The sequence below is a fragment of the Mustela nigripes genome, chromosome 7 (genome assembly GCF_022355385.1).
Source record: "Mustela nigripes isolate SB6536 chromosome 7, MUSNIG.SB6536, whole genome shotgun sequence".
Lineage (NCBI taxonomy): Eukaryota > Metazoa > Chordata > Mammalia > Carnivora > Mustelidae > Mustela > Mustela nigripes.
Window position 1 is genome coordinate 103518939 of NC_081563.1, and position 19308 is coordinate 103538246.

Here is a 19308-nt window from a genome sequence, read left to right on the forward strand (position 1 = left end):
TCTCTCTCAAATAAATAAATAAATAAATCTTTAAAAAAAATAAAAAAAGGAACAGGAGGAGAAATATACATGTGCTTTTCAAGTCCCTGCTTGTGTCTCATGTGCTACCATCCCCTTGGCCAAAGCAGAGCACATGGTTGAGTGCAGAGCCAGTGTGGACGCTTACTAGAATCAAGATATTCCTGCCACTGACCTGCCCGCCAAGGCAGGAGGACTTTTTAACCAAAGGGCTTTCATTTTGTTGAGTGGGGAGGCAGCTGGAGCTTACAGTGAAGAACTTATGACAACCAAGAAGAGATTAAGAACCTTCACCAGTGGGTTCCCACTCTCCCTTCTTCCTTAAACAGGCTCTTTTTTTTTCCTTTTTTTTTTTTAATTTAATTTTATCTTTTCAGTGTTCCAGGATTCATTGTTTATGCACCACACCCAGTGCTCCATGAAACACATGCTCTCCTTAATACCCACCACCTGGCTCACCCAAACTCCACCACTCTCCCCTCCAAAACCCTCAGTTTGTTTCTCAGAGTCCACAGTCTCTCATGGTTCATTTCTCCCTTTGATTTTCTCCAACTCCCTTCTCCACTCCTTCTCCCAATGTCCTCCATGTTATTCCTTATGCTCCACAAGTAAGTGAAACCATATGATAATTGACTCCTCTGCTTGACTTATTTCACTCAGCATAATTTCCTCCAGTCCTGTCCATGTTGATACAAAAGTTGGATATTCATTGTTTCTGATGGAGGCATAATATCCCATTGTATATATGAACCATATATTCTTTATACATTCATCTATTGAAGGGTGTCTTGGCTCTTTCCAAGGTTTGACGACTGTGGCTATTGCTGCTATGAACACTGGGGTACAGATGGCCCTTCTTTTCACTACATCTGTATCTTTGGAGTAAACACCCAGTAGTGCAATTACCGGAGCATAGGGTAGCTCTATTTTTAATTTCTTAAGGAATCTCCACACTGTTTTCCAAAGTGCATCAACTTGCAATCCCACCAACAGTGTAAGAGGGTTCCCCCACATCCTCTCCAACACATGTTGTTTGCTTTCTTGTTGATTTTGGCCATTCTAACTGGTGTAAGGTGGTAACTCAATGTGGTTTTGATTTGAATCTCCCTGATGGCTAATGATGATGAACATTTTTTTCATGTGTCTGTTAGTCATTTGTATATCTTCTTTGGAGAAGTGTCTGTTCAGGTCTTCTGCCCATTTTTTGACATGATTATCTGTTAAACAGACTCTTGATGGTGACCCCATATTTGCATAATATCACATTGAAGGAAAGACGTTAAGAGTTGGCCCCAGTGTCCACGTGTCTTGGTCCAGAGCTCGCTGTCCTCTGCCCAGGCCAGAGTCATGAAATCCCCTGTGGCATGCCTGAGAGCAAAGGCCTTGTAGATGAAACACCCTGGATCCTATGCCAGTTCTGACCTGACCTACTTAGTGTCTTCAAGTTCAAGTCCCTCTATTACAAAAGGGAAGAAAAGCATAATGGCATGCACTCAGTAAGTACTCAGTAAGTGATTGTATTTCCCATTATTATTATCTGGGAAGACAACACAAATATTTCTTAAGAGTGGATGGTATGGGGGCACCTGGGTGGCTCAGTCAGTTAAGCATCTGCCTTCAGCTCAGGTCATGATCTCAGGGTCCTGGGATCAAGTCCTGCATTGGGTCCTCTGCTCAGCAACAAGTCTGCTTCTCCCTCACCCTCTCACTTTTGCTCTCTTACAAATAAATAAAACCTTAAAAATTAAAAAAAAAAAAAAAGAGTGGATGGAATGAAAAAAGAGTATGGCAAGGAGACCTTATTAGCACTGACAAGTATTAATGGAGCAGATTCATTGACATGGGAAGAACTTGATGACTATGTAAGCCAACAGTCTTTACTGGGATGAAGAGACACTTTCAGGGAGGAGAGGAAGCACATGCATTTGGAAGATGGCAACCTAGAGAAGGAATGGCTGACTGGTTGATCTGAGACAGATGCTGACACTTCCCTTTTTATTGTCATGTCCCCAGGAGAGGCTTGATAGAAAGAGACCTCAGGAACTGGGTCCTTAGGCTTGGAGGCAACTAAGGGGTAATGATATTCCAGGACCACTTTTTCCTTAATAAGGAAAGCTTATTTACCCTAGAAGACGAAACAGCCTGAGAAAGTAGATACACAGCTTCTGAAATTGGATAAAACTTGTATCAATCCAATTAACAAATGACGCAAGGGAATTAAGTGCAGGGATGCCACATATAAAGGTGTATATTGTGCCTGGCCAGAGAAAGCCATTTATACCATAGATCAGTGATCTCTGATGTGCAGTTTACTAGCTACACAGCTGTACATGGTCAGCCTGCTTAGGCAGACACTTGTAAATTATTAAGCTAAGGTGGAGATTATTAGACATTCTTTGTTCTTAGTCCTTTGTCTTTGAAACATTGGCAACTTTCTCGACGGTGCTTAACACAAACTGAATGTAACATTTGGGATAGTTTTTCGATCAAACTAATTTTCCCTCCTGAGAAGTAGGGCCGATCTGAGTTTCTGTATGATTTCCCATGCTCTTTGAGAATATTTCCATCCACGTTTGATTTCCCATCACAGTGGAATGAAAATGACACCCTGCACCTTCCGAGTTGGATCACAGGATTTCACGCTTCTGTTGATACTAATCCCGTACTCTCAACCTCATGCATCTTGAGTTCAAGTCAATCAAATATGTTCCTTCTTATTCTTCATTTGAAGTCTGGTTATGACCTGTAGATGAAGGTGAAGAGTGCTTCTGATTTAATCAACAAGGGATCTCTCCTAGGAAGTCCTTATGTTACTTGTCTAATGCTTCATGGCAATTCAGGAGCACAACTGGGTCCAGAAGCTATATCCCTGGGCTTCTTCTCAGGGTTCTTTCCCCTGGAACTCAAAATTATTAATATATCATCTAGCCAGTGGTGACCACACTAAACTTTATATATCCACTTACTGTTTAAATGTACGGTAAATAGACATTCAACACTTGAGTGAGATATGTCCCAAGGCTCTTCATGAATCCACCAATCTTCAAATGCTATTAAAGCTATTAATTCTCAAATTGGCTAAGAAGGATGTGAGTTCAATGCCCCTTAAAATTTTTTCTTGAAATCATGAAGGATTGTGTTTAGTTTAAGAAAAGCATATTCAATATACCGATAGTATTTTTAACATAAGCCATAGAACACAAAGGTCAAGAAAACTGTGGCAAAAATAGAAAATAAACTGAGAGAGCATTTCAAAAGACATAATTAAAAAAAAAAAAAAACAGCCTGAGTAACTGTCTACTAAAACATGTAATTTTTTCCATGAGAGACAGTAAATTATAACTGAAAATTTTAAGTGACCCATTCAGACTCCTGAGTATTCCATAAATATAGGATTAAAGTTATAGATGTGAACTTCTGTTGAGTAAGATATTTTGCTCTTTAATTTATAGTTAACTTTGATTTTCTGACTAAGAACTGTCTCCTACATATCTACGCATTCTTTTCATTCAAAGCACTAGTAGCTGACTTTTGGGGAGGAGGTACAATTTTAAAAGAGAAACAAAGTATTGTTCTGTTGAATTGCAGTTGAATTTCTCCAACAAGAAAATTCCAATCACACAGGCTGATCACACAGGCTGGAATGACATCAGCATTTACTGGCTTATGCATCTCTAAAGTCTAGGGGGTGGTGGATTGATCCAGATGTCCACAGGATCATGAGAGCTGGGACACATTTCTTCTGCAATTCTTTTGGTTCTGTCTTCCCTTGTATGCTGTCCTCATCCTCACACTGGCTTCTCTCGTGATAAAAAGAAGGCTGCAAGTAGCTCTAGGGGCTTCCAACCATTCCTTGTTCATATCCAGAAGTGAGACAAAGAGAGTCTTGGTCTTGACATTTCATCCTGACCCTGGGAGATGGATGGTAAAAATGGCCCCAGTTCTCCACCTCCCAGATACCATGCCTTTGTCAACTGTGAGCTTACAGTTCCCCTCAACATGGAGTCTTGTCTCCACCCCCTGAACATAGGCTGGTCTCATGGCTCCTTTTGCCGATAGAATAAGGTAGAAGTAAGAAGGTGCCAGTTTGGGGCTTGGGCCTCAAATGAGTAGCACATTTTCCCTCTCACCTGGAATCCTGCTCTAAGAACAAACTTTGGCTATCCCAGTTGGCGATGAAAGACCACATGGAGCAGGAGCAAGCTATCTCGGTTGAGCCTGACCTACATTAACCTCCAGCCAGCCTAACTCCACACACATTGGAGAGCCCACCCTGGAGTAGCAAAGCCACATGCAGACCTGAAGCGGGCCACAGACACAGAGATAAGCCCAAATGACATCAGAGAAACCATACAGCTAACTTGTAGAACTAAAAGCAACTCTGAATTTTGGGGGTGGATGTTACATAGCAAGAGCTAAAAGGTGCCCAGATTTTCTAATGTTGCCTTGATTACATTGTTTTAAGCCACATGGTCATTCCTAAACCAATACAATGGTTGGATCTAATCCAATCAAGGCTCACATTGAGTTGTCATGGGGAAGCAAAAGGAGAAACTTGAAAGAACACATGAACTATTAGGAAGTGGAGAAGAATAAGGTAGGGTGAATGTCTTAGGAGCAAACAACATATCTGTGTGCATCACTGCAAAAGACTTCCCAGCTGGGTTATGGTGGAATGAGATGAGTATGATGAGGTGGCCCCGTTGGTGGAGCCTCTTACCCTTCACAGCACATTCAGATTAAAAGTCCTGCCGCAACAAAATTACAAATCACGAACTTCCCTGAAATTTCCTTAAAATTCTCAAAACCACAAGGTCAGATCCACCGAAGTCAGTGTATTAAGCACTAATGGTCTCATGCACTCCATGTGAAATATATTAATAGATTAAACCCCACGCTTTTAAGCTCAGATAGCCTTCAAAGAAGAGAGCTGACAGCACAAAGTAGGGCACTTTTCCCCATGAGTATCCACTGCAGGACCATAACTCATACAGCTTTTGCTCCAGGTGCTTTCTACAACAAGGGATTCCTCCTACAATACACACAGGGTAATGAAACCACTTTGTAACTCTGTTTGGAGGTAAGTTAGTACACCAAGTTTTGCTTAAAAATGCTGTTAAAATTTCATGGTCTAAAGTCTTTCTGAAATGCTACTGGAAAGGGATGAAAATCATCCTTAAAAAAAAGAAATAAAAAAAAACCATATGCCATAGAAACATACTAACCAACAGGTAGAAATATTGCAAAAGAACCATCGAATATAACAGTAACGGCAGTTGGACTTCAAAGAGCAAAGAGCTACTACTAAGGGAAAGGGAGTATTCAATCAGGGGTAAAGATAATCATGGGCTTCTGCTAACAAACATCCCATGCTTTGCATTTTTTCATTTTTTCATTCTTTCTTTCTTTCTTTTTTTTTTTTTAAGATTTTATTTATTTGACAGAGAACACGAGTGGGGGTGGGGGGAGGAATAGAGGGAAAGGGAGAAGCAGGCTCTCCACTGAGTGCTGAACAGAGAGCCAGATGGGAAACTCAACCCCAGGCATCATAACCTGAGCACCAAAGGCAGACACTTAACCAACAGAGCCATCCAGGCAACCCCCATGCTTTGCATTTTATTATTATTATTATTTATTATTTATTTGAGAGAGAATGAATGAGAGAGAGAGAGAGAGCATAAGCAGGCTCAAGAGAGAGGAGAGAGAGGGAGAAGCAGACTCCTGCCAAGCAGGAAGCCCAACCTGGGGCTCGATCCCAGACCCTAGGATCATGACCGGGGCCGAAGGCAGCTGCTAAACTGACTGAGCCACCCAGGTACCCCTGCATTTTTCATTTTTATTTATTTATTTGTTTTTGAATCTCCCTTCTGCTTTTGTAAGGAAAAGAGCCAAGGAATATAGGTGCTTGGTGAAGTGATCTGCAGTTCTTTAAAACCCCAATTTTTTTTTTTAAAGATTTTATTTATTGGGCGCCTGGGTGGCTCAGTGGGTTAAGCCACTGCCTTCGGCTCAGGTCACGATCTCAGGGTCCTGGGATCGAGTCCCGCATCGGGCTCTCTGCTCAGCAGGGAGCCTGCTTCCCTCTCTCTCTCTCTGCCTGCCTCTCCGATTACTTGTGATTTCTCTCTGTCAAATAAATAAATAAAATCTTAAAAAAAAAAAAAGATTTTATTTATTTATTTGACAGACAGAGATCACAAGTAGGCAGAAAGGCAGGCAGAGAGAGAGGAAGGGAAGCAGTCTCCCTGCTGAGCAGAGAGCCCGATGCGGGGCTCGATCCCAGGACCCTGGGATCGTGACCTGAGCTGAAGGCAGAGGCTTCAACCCACTGAGCCACCCGGGTGCCCCTTAAAACCTCAATTTTAACGACACTTAAAAAATAGTATTTGTAAGCTGTCAGGTTTTTATTATTAGATAGACTATCAAAGCTTAGGGGAAGCCTCTGGCAACCAATAAAAGAAGGTAACTGCAAACAAGAGATATTTTGTGTGAAAACCAGCCAGATACACTGGGGAGACGTTAACACTGAAAATTTTGTGTACATTTAAGAAACCATTCGTTAAAACTCAAGGAAAATCGGGTTAAAGAGCTGTGGAAAACAAGGGCATGTGACCAAGGGGGCCGTCATCTTGAAAATATTCCTATAACTTGACATATTTAAAGCAACCTTCCTGGATTGTTGTGGTACATTAACTGTATGAATAGCCCCTGTTTATCACAACTGCCTCACCCATGCCCTTGTGTATCAGCCTCCCAGGTGATTCTGCGCTTAGACATGTGATTCTCTTTGACCAACAGGACAGTAGCAAATTTGACTCAAGTCCAGGCTTGAAAAATGCTTGTGTGTTTTTTCTTTCTCTCTTGGATTCCTGTCACCCTCCTGTTTACAAGCCCGGGCCAGCCTTCGTCAGTCATGTGAAACTTGGCTAAGTCAAGCAGTCTAGAGGGGACGGAGCCCATGAGAATACTATAGCCATAGAATCTATGAGAAGACACATTCTTAAAATCTTTAAACGATCTGTTGTCTGACTTCACTTCTGGTGCCAACTCTGTATTCGCTCTCTCTCGGGGCATAAAAAATTACCCTAAAATGTGAAGGCTTAAAGAACTATAAGCATTTATTATCCTGTGCAGTTTTTGTGGGTCAGAAATCTCAGTGCAGCTTAACAGGGCTGTTCTGGTTTGGGGTCTCTAAACTGGTGAAGTCATGATGTGCACAGGCTGTAGTCAGCTAAAAGCTGGACGGGGGCTGGGGGATCTGCTTTGGGATGGCCCACTCACAAGGCTATTGTCAAGACCCTTTGATTCCACACCATTTGGGAATCTCCATGGCCTGGCTCGAGTGTCGTTCTCACATGACCCATGGCTGGGCATAGTGTGAATGATCCAAAAAAGTATCCCAGAAGCTATGACGTATTTTATGACCTAGCAGCTAAGATTATTACCTAGCAGCACCATTATCTGTGTGACAGCCTATTGGCTTCACAGGACAGCCTATGCAATGTGTGCAGAACCCCACAGTGCTGTGAATAGCGGGACCCAGGGATCAGTGGAAGCCATCTTGGAGGCTGACTGCCACAAATAATTTTGCAGATTTAGATCTACAAGTTAGTGCTCAGAGAACTATTTCCTTCCAGATCAGTCTTTTATATCATCTGAATTTCCTCTTGCCCCCCAGCTTGCTGCTCCCAGGGAATGCTACTTCAGTAGTTTCTCCTAACGTCCATAGGTTCATTGACTACCACAGCCAAATGGCAGGATCTCAGCCCACCCCTTTCCTGGTATTTCTCTAGCAGTCACCAGGGTTGGAAGAGGCTGGTTTTATTTGTTTCAGGTTTTATTCCTTGCAACCTCCATTTCCGTTACCTACAGTTTTACCTCTCCTAGTTCACTAGTCCACACAGATATTTCTATGGGAACCTCTCCTGGGCACCTTTCCTATCTGAATCTACTGCTGTTGATGTTACTGCATCTGAAACTCTACCCCCAGATGCCTCCAGATGCCCGGTATTGAAGAGCCTTCCCAGAAGTACCACACACTCCACGAATTTGGGTGTTGAACTCTCCAGCTAATTGGAAGGAATTCTCTTTCTGCTCACATGTGCATGCACGCATGGGTGTGTCTGTGCTCACAAGTGGATGAAGATGCACAGTCCCTTAGTGAAATGTATTTTCCCGTTTTAGGCTAAATCTCCCTCCTTACCATGGTGCAGAGGAACCCACACCAGTTAGAACTTTCACACTAATGTAACACTTTTGGTCCCCTCTCCCAGCCCATTCCCACTACTGAGAGTGAACACTAACCTTCGTTACAGTGATTTTGTTTTCCCCCTTGGCCCAAATGCCACTTCCTGCAATCTGACCTCAAGCATCCCACCCTTCAGGTCTATCAGATGTATCTCTATATGTTTGAACTTGATTGTGGCTCATAAATTCTTATTCTCTTTCTAGTGCAAGTAGATCTATCTATTTGATAGAGAGGTCTTAATACTGAAAGTTCTTTGGGAAATATTTTATAAAACTGTTTAAAGCAACTGGGTTCTGGGGTGTTTTGTTTTGTTTTGTTTTTGTTTTTGTTTGTTTGTTGTTTGTTTTATTTTTACAAGCAATAACTGAACTAACACAGAGATCTCCTAAGAATGAGTTTATATTCTAATGTCTTATTTTATTGTCCTTCTTAGCCCTGGATTATTTCTTGGATAAGGGGCTTTTAGTTTACAGGCTTATTTAAAATGGGAGATTCTCCCTCAATACACGAATTTTCCTTTCATGTGTAACTCTCACTGTCTACACTATAGTTGCCTCCACCTGGATCTCCACTCACACAAGTCAGAACTCGATCCCAGATGGTGGTGCAGAGCCAGTGGTGGCTTGGCTCAGCTCTTGATCTCCAGGAGGTATCTGTGTCATCCTCTCCCCCATGACTTTGTCAGGAGCTATAATCAAAGGCAGTAGTGGGTTGGTTGTTTTCCACCTCATTTTAGGACTTTGGAAGACCATATCCAGCCTATACTTCAAGCAGGGGTCTCCTTAGAAGAAATATGTCATGGAGCACATGTGCCTTTCCAGGACCTCCTGCTTGCCTTGAGACTTGAAATCTGCAAGACTGGAGCTCCCATCCCATGTGTGGGTGTGTATGTGTGTGATTGTGTGTGTCATTCCATTTCCTTTTCCTGGACTTGCTTATTCTGTATTTAATCCTAGTTTTGTTGTTTCCATTTTTCACTTGGAATAGATAACATCCTCACTATTAGCTGTTTAGAGAATTGGGTGGTGGGGATGAGGCGTGGTGGTTAGAAAGCACTGAGGTCATCACTCACTGCACTATCCTGGCCTGGAAACCCTAATTTATGTTTTTGAAGATCTCCCTGGCTGCTGTTCGGAAAACAGACTAGAATGGCTAGGTTTGGATGCCGGGAATGAGGTAGAAGGCTGTTCCAGGTGAGAGAAAGCGGTGATCAGGGCTAGCGTACAGGCAACAGAGTTGAGGGGAAATAGACAGATGAGAGATTTATTTTCAACATCGAAGCAGCAGGATTTGCTAACGGATTAGATGTGAGAAATGATGGAAAAAGAATCCAGGATGACCATGTCTTAGGCATTCGGACTGGAGGCCGTGACTTTTACTAAGACTAGGAAGATGAATGAATTGTTTTTGTTTGTTTGTTGTTGAGAGGGAGGGGCAGCAATGAAGACTTTCATTTTGGAAGTGGACATTTTCAGATGTCCACTTAGAAATCCAAGTGGAGTTGTGAGAAGGCAGCTGAACATGCAAACCTGGAACTCAGTTCTGGGCTGGAGACATACATTCAGAAGTCACTGTACATCTTGACCCAAATCTGAGTGGAGTGAACAATAACCACTTTATTCCGTTCACAGATATCATGGATGAGTTTTGGAAAATGCACAGTAAGGACAGAACCTCCCTGTTCTCGAATAGGGCATCAGTTGGGAGTGATGTAAACGGCTGAGACAGAAACAGCTGGGCTGGGAGGATCTACTTCCAAGGTAGCTTCCTTCTCCTGTCTTATGCCTTGGCTGAAGGACTGACTCAGCTGGGAATGTCGACCAGAATACCAACATGTGACCTGTCCAGCATGGTGGTCTCAGGGTAATCTAATCCCTATATGACCATGCAGAGCTCCAGGAGTGAGCATTTCCAGTGACCAGTGTCAGGGCCTTTGATGACCTAGCCTTGGAAGTCACACAGCATCATTTCACTACGATCTATGGCCCAACCAAGTTCAAAGTAGTAGACTTTGACTCCACTTTGCATTAGATGAAATGCCAAAGAATTTAGGATCATGATTAAAACTGCTACATCTTCCTTATCATCACTCATTAGAAAGTGGGCTCTTTGACACAGATTTTTGTCTTCTGTTTTATATGCTACTGTATCCCTAGTACCTAGAAATGTTATGTTTGTTGGATGAATGAATGAGGGATATAAAGTCATGGAACCACTGAGATCACTCAGGAAGAAAGAATGAAAGGAAAGATTACTGAGCCCTGGGTGTGAGAGGAAAAATTACCGAGCCAACATTTAGGGCCTGATGGAGGAGAAGCAGATAAAGTTCTTTTCCATGGATTTCATTAACACGTGCAAATCAGTCAAGGGGACATGCCTATCTAGAACCAATGCCTCAATCTCTGCATCATGCAGTATCTGGGATCCTGGAATTCTCTGTCCTCATGACCTTCAAGGATATTTCCTCACGAGGACAGACATACCACCAGTGTGTGGTAGGCTCCAAGTGTGGCCAGGGCATAGCTCTTTGCTGCTGGATTAGGATGAAGAAAGTTGAATGTATGGGCTAAGGAGACATAAAATCAAGGAAAGGATATGAACTACAGATAGGGACCCACAAGTTAGAGTCCTCTCAATCACCAACATTCCCCAGTAGAGAACTCTAAGAAGCCAAGAGTTTGAAATCTGAACCTGGCCTCCCACGTTCTTTTGGAGTCATATTTGTCAAGATACAATGCTAGAGGGGTGCCTGGGTGACTCATTTGTTTAAGTGTCAGACTCTTGATTAGCTCAGGTCATAATCTTAGGGTTGTGAGATTGACCCCATGTTAGGCTTCAGGCTGGGCCCTGAACCTACTTAAGGTTCTCTCTCTCCTTCTCCCTCTGTCCCACCCACCTTGCTCTCTCTCTCTCTTAAAAAAAAAAAAAAGAAATGCTAGAACACATTTTATTTAGCATTTGTTAGCTTGATACATAACTTTTAAAATTTAGACACATAATATATAGGTCACCATTTGTACCATTGCCTGGGCCCTATAACTGTTAGGATCAGGCATGGTTAAATTAGAGATAGAGGCTGAGATAGAGAGGACGGTGGTGTTACTTTCAGAAGCTAGAATATCTCAGACTCAACTCCAATCCACATAAACCCTTTCTGCACTTGCAATTAAAATTTGCTAAAATTAGATTATGTTGCCACCAGGGGAACTGTAAGAATGCCCTAATTAATTCATGATCTAAACTTCCAGGCTTCTCCCAGATATGATTAACAAAGATCAAAAATTTTGAATGCCTTTCCCATTTAATTAGGAATCTTATGAAGTAGGAGTCTTGATTTAAGCAGCTAAGCATACCTATCAATCCCTGCACTTAAGCAGATGCATAATTTAAATTCTAAAATTCAGACGTCCAGCATTTGTGAAAACCTTAGTCTATGTTTATACAAATCCAGAGGTTGGTCGATCACAGAGAACCCTTTGTCCTCGTGTATGTCTCAAACAGAGTTTACTTTCAAACATGCTTTCAACTATAAGTTAGGGGAATGGGCCCCACTAGCACTGCAAATATAAATATAGAAGGAAATGGCCTCTGTCCAGGACCTACCTGACATGTATGAGCTCACTGATCCAATTCCTATCACATTTAAAGTAATTTTTTATTGTGGGAATTTTTAAACCTATGCAAATAGAGATTGTACAGTGAAACCCACGTATGCCTCAGCCAGGTCAATGATTATCAATATTCCCTTCAATTTTTAGTTTGGTGGTAATTCTACAATAGCTTCAAATCGAATGCTTCTCTTGACTGATGGCAATGGGTTTCTTCTTAGTTTGGACTTGTTTTTATTTTACTTCTTTTTTTTTTTTTTTTTACTTATCTTACTACCTGAATGAGATTCATCCTTCTCTGTGTCCTCCCAAACGATGGGATGCACAGATAAATAAATGTATTCAACCCACTTAGGGGTTTTTGTAGCATTCATGTTTGGCCACTTTTCTCCCTTGATTATTGCACAAATGTTTCCATTGTTAACCAGAAAGGAAAATGCTTCTTGGAAGAAATTGGAAAGATGACATCAATTTAACACTGCCTTTTGGGGTTAGCACAAAATGACAGGACAGCAGGAAGCAGTTAAAAAGCTTCCCTTGACAAGAGAAACTAAATGATTCTGAGAGCTGCTCCCAATCAGGCATGGTATTGACTAGAGACCTGCTCTGATAATGACCTATGAAAGACTGCATTCTGGACGCATGCAGCAATTTGTTTTTCTAACCAGGACATCTTAGGGGGAGCTTGGGAAGGCTGCACAACCCATGTGTAAATGGCAGACACAATGCAAAACCTGACCACTGGCACATTTTATTTATTCAGGGTGTAAGGAGCCACTTGTCTTTTCTTGTCCATGGGTCAGGGATCAGGTGTCAGGTGGCGTTCACCTCTTTGTTCCCACCCATTCTCATTACTGTGACAAACATGGCACCTCGGGGCTCTTCCACCGGCCTTGTTCCTACCTATTCTCCCACCTCTTGTGAAGTGGTCTTTTAGCTGGGAGAGGTGAACGCAGTTCTGGAAGAGAAAATTCCCTTGCCTTTTAACATCTTCAGCAATGAATGTGGGGATGGTGAGCAGGAAATGGGACAGATTGTTCACATTCAAAAGCTGTAGCTAGAATCCAGTGAGCAGCAAGGAATGAGGCCAGTGAGATAAGAAGGGTAGAAGAGGAAGGAGGAATGCATGCAAGGCAAGAGCACCTACCCACATGGGGGCAGACTTCACCCAGCCTGTGTGTGTGGGCGGGGGGCATAGCATGCCACCATGTGACAGGACTCCCATTCACACTGAATGTTACCTCTTGCCCAAATTATGTCTATGGTCATGAAATTTTTGTAAGGGCAACAATACCCTTTTATGGGTAGATATGAAAATACTTAAAGCCTATCACAATTGTCCTATTTCAGCAATTCTTTATATAAAGTAAGTAAAGGCTGGAAGCCTAAACAAATGGAATGGCATGAGCTGCTTCTCTCTTGCTTTCTGATAAACCTATTTGGCAAGTAAATCTGAAATTTGGGGAAGGAGTGGACGGATTCAGCAAGTCTTTCAGCAGTCAAGATTCTGAGTGGTCCCTAGTGGTAACCAAGCATGCCACCTCAGTATGGAGGGATCTGGGACCCTCTGGTAGTTAAAACTTTCTGTACTGTGGAACAGACACAGAGACAAAGTGGCCAGGGCTTTCCTCCAGGAGCACTAGTGAGGAAGGCATTCTTCAGAGAAGAAAGGAATGGAAGCGGCATCAGGGGCATTGGTCGTATTCCCCCAAAGACCAGTGGCAGCAAACAGCTGACTTACAAATATGCACGTGAGGTGACAAGGCAGTGCTGGGAAGGTCACGTAAGCAACTAGTTCTATTGATGAGGCCTTGGTGATATGGTCACAATGTACAGAGAGATTAAGCGAGCCCTTGGCAAACAGGTATTAGAGGAGTATAAGTGATATGCCCAACCTTCTGGCTGGTAGATTCGCCCTCAACTGTCCTACCTGCTGAACGTTCCCAGATCAAACACTGCGGGTAGGTCCCAGGTCCGGAATTCCCAAAGAGATGAGAAATGGGAGAGAGGCTCCAGGTAGAAAAGCGGGGGAGACTTCCTGCTTACCTGAGATCTCATCTTTTCTTTGTGTTCCATCCAAACCTCTTTCTCCTGTCCCTCCTGGCCCCAAGGGATGGCTAAACTGTTGTATCAACCTACAACTTCACTTTCCTTCCTGACCCTCTGAGGGCCGACACAGTCTCTCCCCATCTTCCTGTACCTGGAAGAAGCCCATAGACCATGTAAAATTTCCTAGGAGTGCTGCTGTTAATGATAATGAAGAAACACACAAGGGAAATGCTCCTTCCTATCCATCTCCACTGTCTACTCCTGCTTTACTAGGGCCTGGTGTTCTGAGTTAAATTGTACAGCAATGTTAATGGGGAGGTGTATGAGAGTGGAAGTGACTTAGGAGACAATATCACATCTAACGAGTTGTCCAGTACTCCAAGTGAAGGCTCTGGTTTGAGGAGCTAAAGCTAGGGGGTGAGAAGATATAGTTGTGCCTGGAGGATTGGGACCAAGAAGCAACTTGTTAGCAGAACCAACCAACTATGTGGTGAGGACATTTGCCAAATGGATACTTGGGAAGTTTATGCTATGAGTATGAGAAAGATTCCTCCTCCTCTCCCCTATAAAATCTTCATGTTAATTAATGCTTTGGGGGCTTGCAGATTCTTTGTGGATAACTTGGAGGAGCACTGACTCTGGGGTCCAGGTTACAAAGGAGCACAGGGTCTATACTACATGTGGGCACCTCCAACACTGATGACATGACTGGTCCAATACAATACTCTTCTTTTTATCCACATCCCTTCCTATGTGACTTTGAAGCTCATCTCAGTAAAGAGGTAGAATCCAATTGACCACCACTTTCTTCTGGGTGGTCTTGGGACTGCTTCTGGCCAACAGAATGCAGAAGTGATGGGGCACAAGTTCTGAACCCAAGCCTCAAGAGGCCAGGCATGGTTCTTCCTGTTGCAGGTGATTTTCTTGTGCCCTGGACACTGCCATAAAACCATGCCCAGACTAGCTTGCTGGAGGATGAGAGACCATCAGATCAAAGTTGCCACAGTGAAAGGCAGCCAACAGCCACACGTGAGTGAGCCTGATCCAGGATGCAGAGCTGCCAAGACAACCCACAGCTGTTCTTAGGCACCAGTGTCTAAATGTATTGCTGTGTGCTCCTGAGTTTTTGTGTTTGTTAAACATTACCCGAGCAGAGGGAAGCTGCCACAGAGGTCAGAAAAGAACTGAGAGTGGGGGCAATCAAAGAGCCTGGCTAGTAGTATCCACCTGGGAGAGGAGACCCTACAGGTTGAATGCATAGGTCAGGACATGTCTGAAGGAAGTGACATGGTTACAGAGATGGGGCTCAGAACTGGGATCCCAAAAACACCCAGGCACCAAGACCGGTTGGTTAATAATGGTGATCAGAACGCTGGCAGGTGACATGGTCAACTGGATTGGAGTTAGGACAGGGCAACACTGAACAAAATGGATCTCTGGGCTTTCAAGGTACAGACAGAGGGCTGGGGGGACACAGGGAGGCTGACCAGAGCAAAAATAACAAGCAGACATCAGGGTCAAGAAGTCGGAGAATCAGAATCCTTGGTTTATCTCATCCACTAATTCTGACCCTGGTTTTGCTTGGGGCCAGTTCCAAGCTTCATGGGTTCAGGCATAAGCATGAGACTGATTTCTGAGAGTGCAAGTTGCCAGGCTTGTCAGCAAGGACCAAGGTGCTGAAGCTAGATATCCACGCAAGTGTGAGGAAAGGTTCCAGGAGGTGTGTCTATACCAGGGATTCCCAATCTGTCCTGTGAATCAGGGTCTCCACACACCTGCCATGAGCTTCAGATAGAAGTGGCCCCAGAATGAGAATCTCTGGGGTGTGAGGCTCCTAATGGTTTATTTTGCAAAACAGAGAATCCAGCCTTGAACAAGGGATGGGAAATTCGATGATGTCAAGGCCCTTGTCCATGGAGGCCATAGCTTTGGTTCAAGGAGGTAAGTCTGCAGAGGGGAAGGCAGTGGAAAGGAGCCGAAGAGCCAGCAAGAACAAGTAAACTCAGAGCTGCCAGGACTTGGGGGACACCTGTGCTTACTTCAATAAAGACAATTAGCCATTCAATTGCCCCCTGGGATGTTCACATCCCTCAAACCAAAGGTCAAACTTGCTTTCAACATACAGCAAATAATGTCAATACTTAAACTGATTTCACTTCCCAAACATCTGGAGAAGGGGTGATACCCAAAATTGTCTAAGACTGTCAGCCAAGAATAAAGAGCTTATTTTTGACTCTAGTAGAACCCGTACAGGGGTATTTCTTCTTTTACCTGGAGATAGACTCCTATTGGAAAATGTCTTCAAAGGGTGTCAAACACACGTGTAATGTACTCACAGTCAGTCTTTACAGACAAGTTTTCTGAGGAATCCTATCCAAGGGGCTAGAATCCACCACATCATTTATCTTTCATTATCATGACCAAACAGAAATACTTATAAGAAATCTGGTTAAACCAGGAGAGAATTCCTCAATAATACAACTCTTTGTAAACTCTATAATGTTCCTTAGGTCTTGACTATTGACTTAAAAGAGCAGTAACAATGTGATGCTTTTGAACTGTCTGCACTGGCGACTTGTTAAGTCTGTGTCAACTGCAAGTAAGCTTGTTCTCATGAGGGCATAGATGAGGAAGATGGCATACACTTAATTTGTGGCCTTTCACATTTGGTTTTACTTAACACTTACATGGCACTTCCTGTTTGAGGAAATCCCTGTTATTACTGCCCTCTTTCTTGAGCAAACTGAGGTTCAGAGAGGTTAAGTGACTTGCCTGGAGTCACACACAGCCAGAGCCCTGTAGCCTTGCTCAGCGGTATTCTTAACCAGTATACGATGTTTGCTGTTTTTCCCTTCTTCCTAAAAGAATCTTAGAATCAAGGGTGGTTATCTATAGACCAATTCTCTACAGAGGAAGGTAGAGCAAAACAAAACAAAACAAAACAAAACAAAGCAAACTTTTGTTCTCCTTTAGGAGAAATGCAAGGCAAGGCATTCCTTCTTCACCAAGCCCTCCTTTAACTGAATGCTACAACCAATGCACACTGGGGACCACCCTTCCACATTTCTAGAATCTTTGCCATTCTCTCCATTCCCTGGCCCCACTGTTTGTGGGAATGCAAGTTGGTGCAGCCACTTTGGAAAACAATGGGGAGGTTCCTCAAAAAATTAAAAATAGAACTACCCTATGATCCAGCAATTGCACTACTGGGTATTTACCCAAAGATACAGATGTAGTGAAAAGAAGTGCCATCCGTACCCCCATGTTCATAGCAGCAATGGCCACAGTCGCCAAACTATGGAAAGAACCAAGATGCCCTTCAACAGACGAATGGATTAAGAAGATATGGTCTATACATATACACAATGGAGTATTACTCAGCCATTAAAAGGACGAATACCCAACTTTTGTATCAACATGGACAGAACTGGAGGAGATTATGCTGAGTGAAATAAGTCAAGCAGAGAAAGTCAATTATCATATGCTTTCACTTATTTGAGGAACATAAGGAATAGCAAGGACAACATTAGGAGAAGGAAGGGAAAAAAGAAGAGGGAGAAATTGGAGGGGAAGATGAACCATGAGAGACTGTGAACTCCAAGAAACAAACTGAGGGTTTCAGAGGGGAGGGCGGTGGAGGGATGGATGAGCCTAGTGATGGGAATTAAGGAGAGAATGGATTGCACGGAGTGTTATATGCAAACAATAAAATCATGAAACACATCAAAAACTAATGATGGACCGTGTGGTAACTAACATAACATACTAAAAACAAAAACAAAAACAAAAAAACATTTCCTGGCCCCCTTTGGTCTTCATTTGCATTACTCACAGCCCAGCCCTAATTACTTCTGACCCAGTTTATACTTCCCAGAGTTCAGAAAGATGTTTCTGTAATGAAAAGCTGTTTTCTGCTCTATCTCAAATCTCTTTCATGTCACTGGCTCATTCTGTGATAAAAGCCAGATATTCAGCCTAGCAGATGATATGCTTTGTGTACTGGTGGTCCAATTCGTTACCTGGCTCCACAGTTGGTGCAGAGTAAGTGGCCTCGTTCCTCCACATGTTCCTTTGCTTAAGCCACACTGAGCTGTTTGCTGTTCTGTTTCTCTCTGGGATTCCCTTTGCTCCCCCTGCTCCCTCGGTTGGCATCGCCAACCTCTTCACTAGATAATTCTAATGCATCCTTCAAAACCCATCTCAACATTACCTCTTCTTCCACTGATCTGGATGCCCTCTGCCATGCTTGCACTAGGAGGAGCCGAGGTATTCCTCTCCTACCCTGTATGAGCCCCTCAAAATGGGAAGGACAGATGGCGGCAGCAGCCTATGGAAGCCTGTTGATGTGCAGTTTCTCAGGCTCCACCTCAGACCCACCCAATCAGATTTTCTGGAGATAGAGCTTGGCAAATCATGATTCTTCTGCATGCTAAGGGCAGAACAGCACTGCCCTGGATCTTTTGAGAGCACATACCACATTACTGGGTCTCTGACTCCCCAAGATCTCTTACTGACTGGGATAAAGCAAAGGATCAATAAATGATCAATGGGTGAACAAACATTGGGTCAATCCATTGATTCATTAAACCTTAGGTCTTTGATCTAGGAAACACTGAGTCCACCAATGCCTCCAAGTATTCTTGGAATTGGAATTTGTCTTTAATTTTGAATTGGCTAGGACTCAGGTGTACTGTTTGTTTTGGCACTATTCTAAGGGGCACTGAAATATTTAAAGTTTAAAATCTGAAGTTTAGGGCTGATCAAGAGAAGCACAAAAACGAACAGAGTCTCTCTCAAAAGTACATTTTTACGTATTCTACTGTACAGCAGAAGGTGGTACCCTCTGTTTCAAGCTCTGAAAGATTATTTGTAGCTTTCCTTAAATTGTCCTCTTTGACTATTTTTTGAATATAGTAGTTTAGGAAGAAAAATGCAAATTGCACAGCTACGGTAAAGACTGCTACATATCAAAATATCTCAGATTCTCTGGTTTCTCGCAACAGTCTTTATGCTATCTGCTGCTTGGAAAGCTTTCTTGCAGCACTTCATGCTAAAATTAAGAAGGCTACTTGTAGGACTTGTTTTTCAACTTTTTTCAGGTGTAATTTTACTCCTCTAAAACAAACTGATGTAAGACATAGCTTGTTAAATATAAACTGCTCACCATCATAAATAAACAACAACAAAAAAACATTCCTGAATTTTGAAATAATTTTCAGTACTATTGTTCCACAAAGGGGAAAAAAAAAAAGACACCGTTCTTGAAGTCTAACACACAGGCCCTCCTTCCTTCATAGCAGTTGGACTCGTTACTACCAAACCACCTTAAAGAGAAAGTAGCTGGGATAAATGAACACTGAAGGGTTGGTAGTTGAACAGATAACT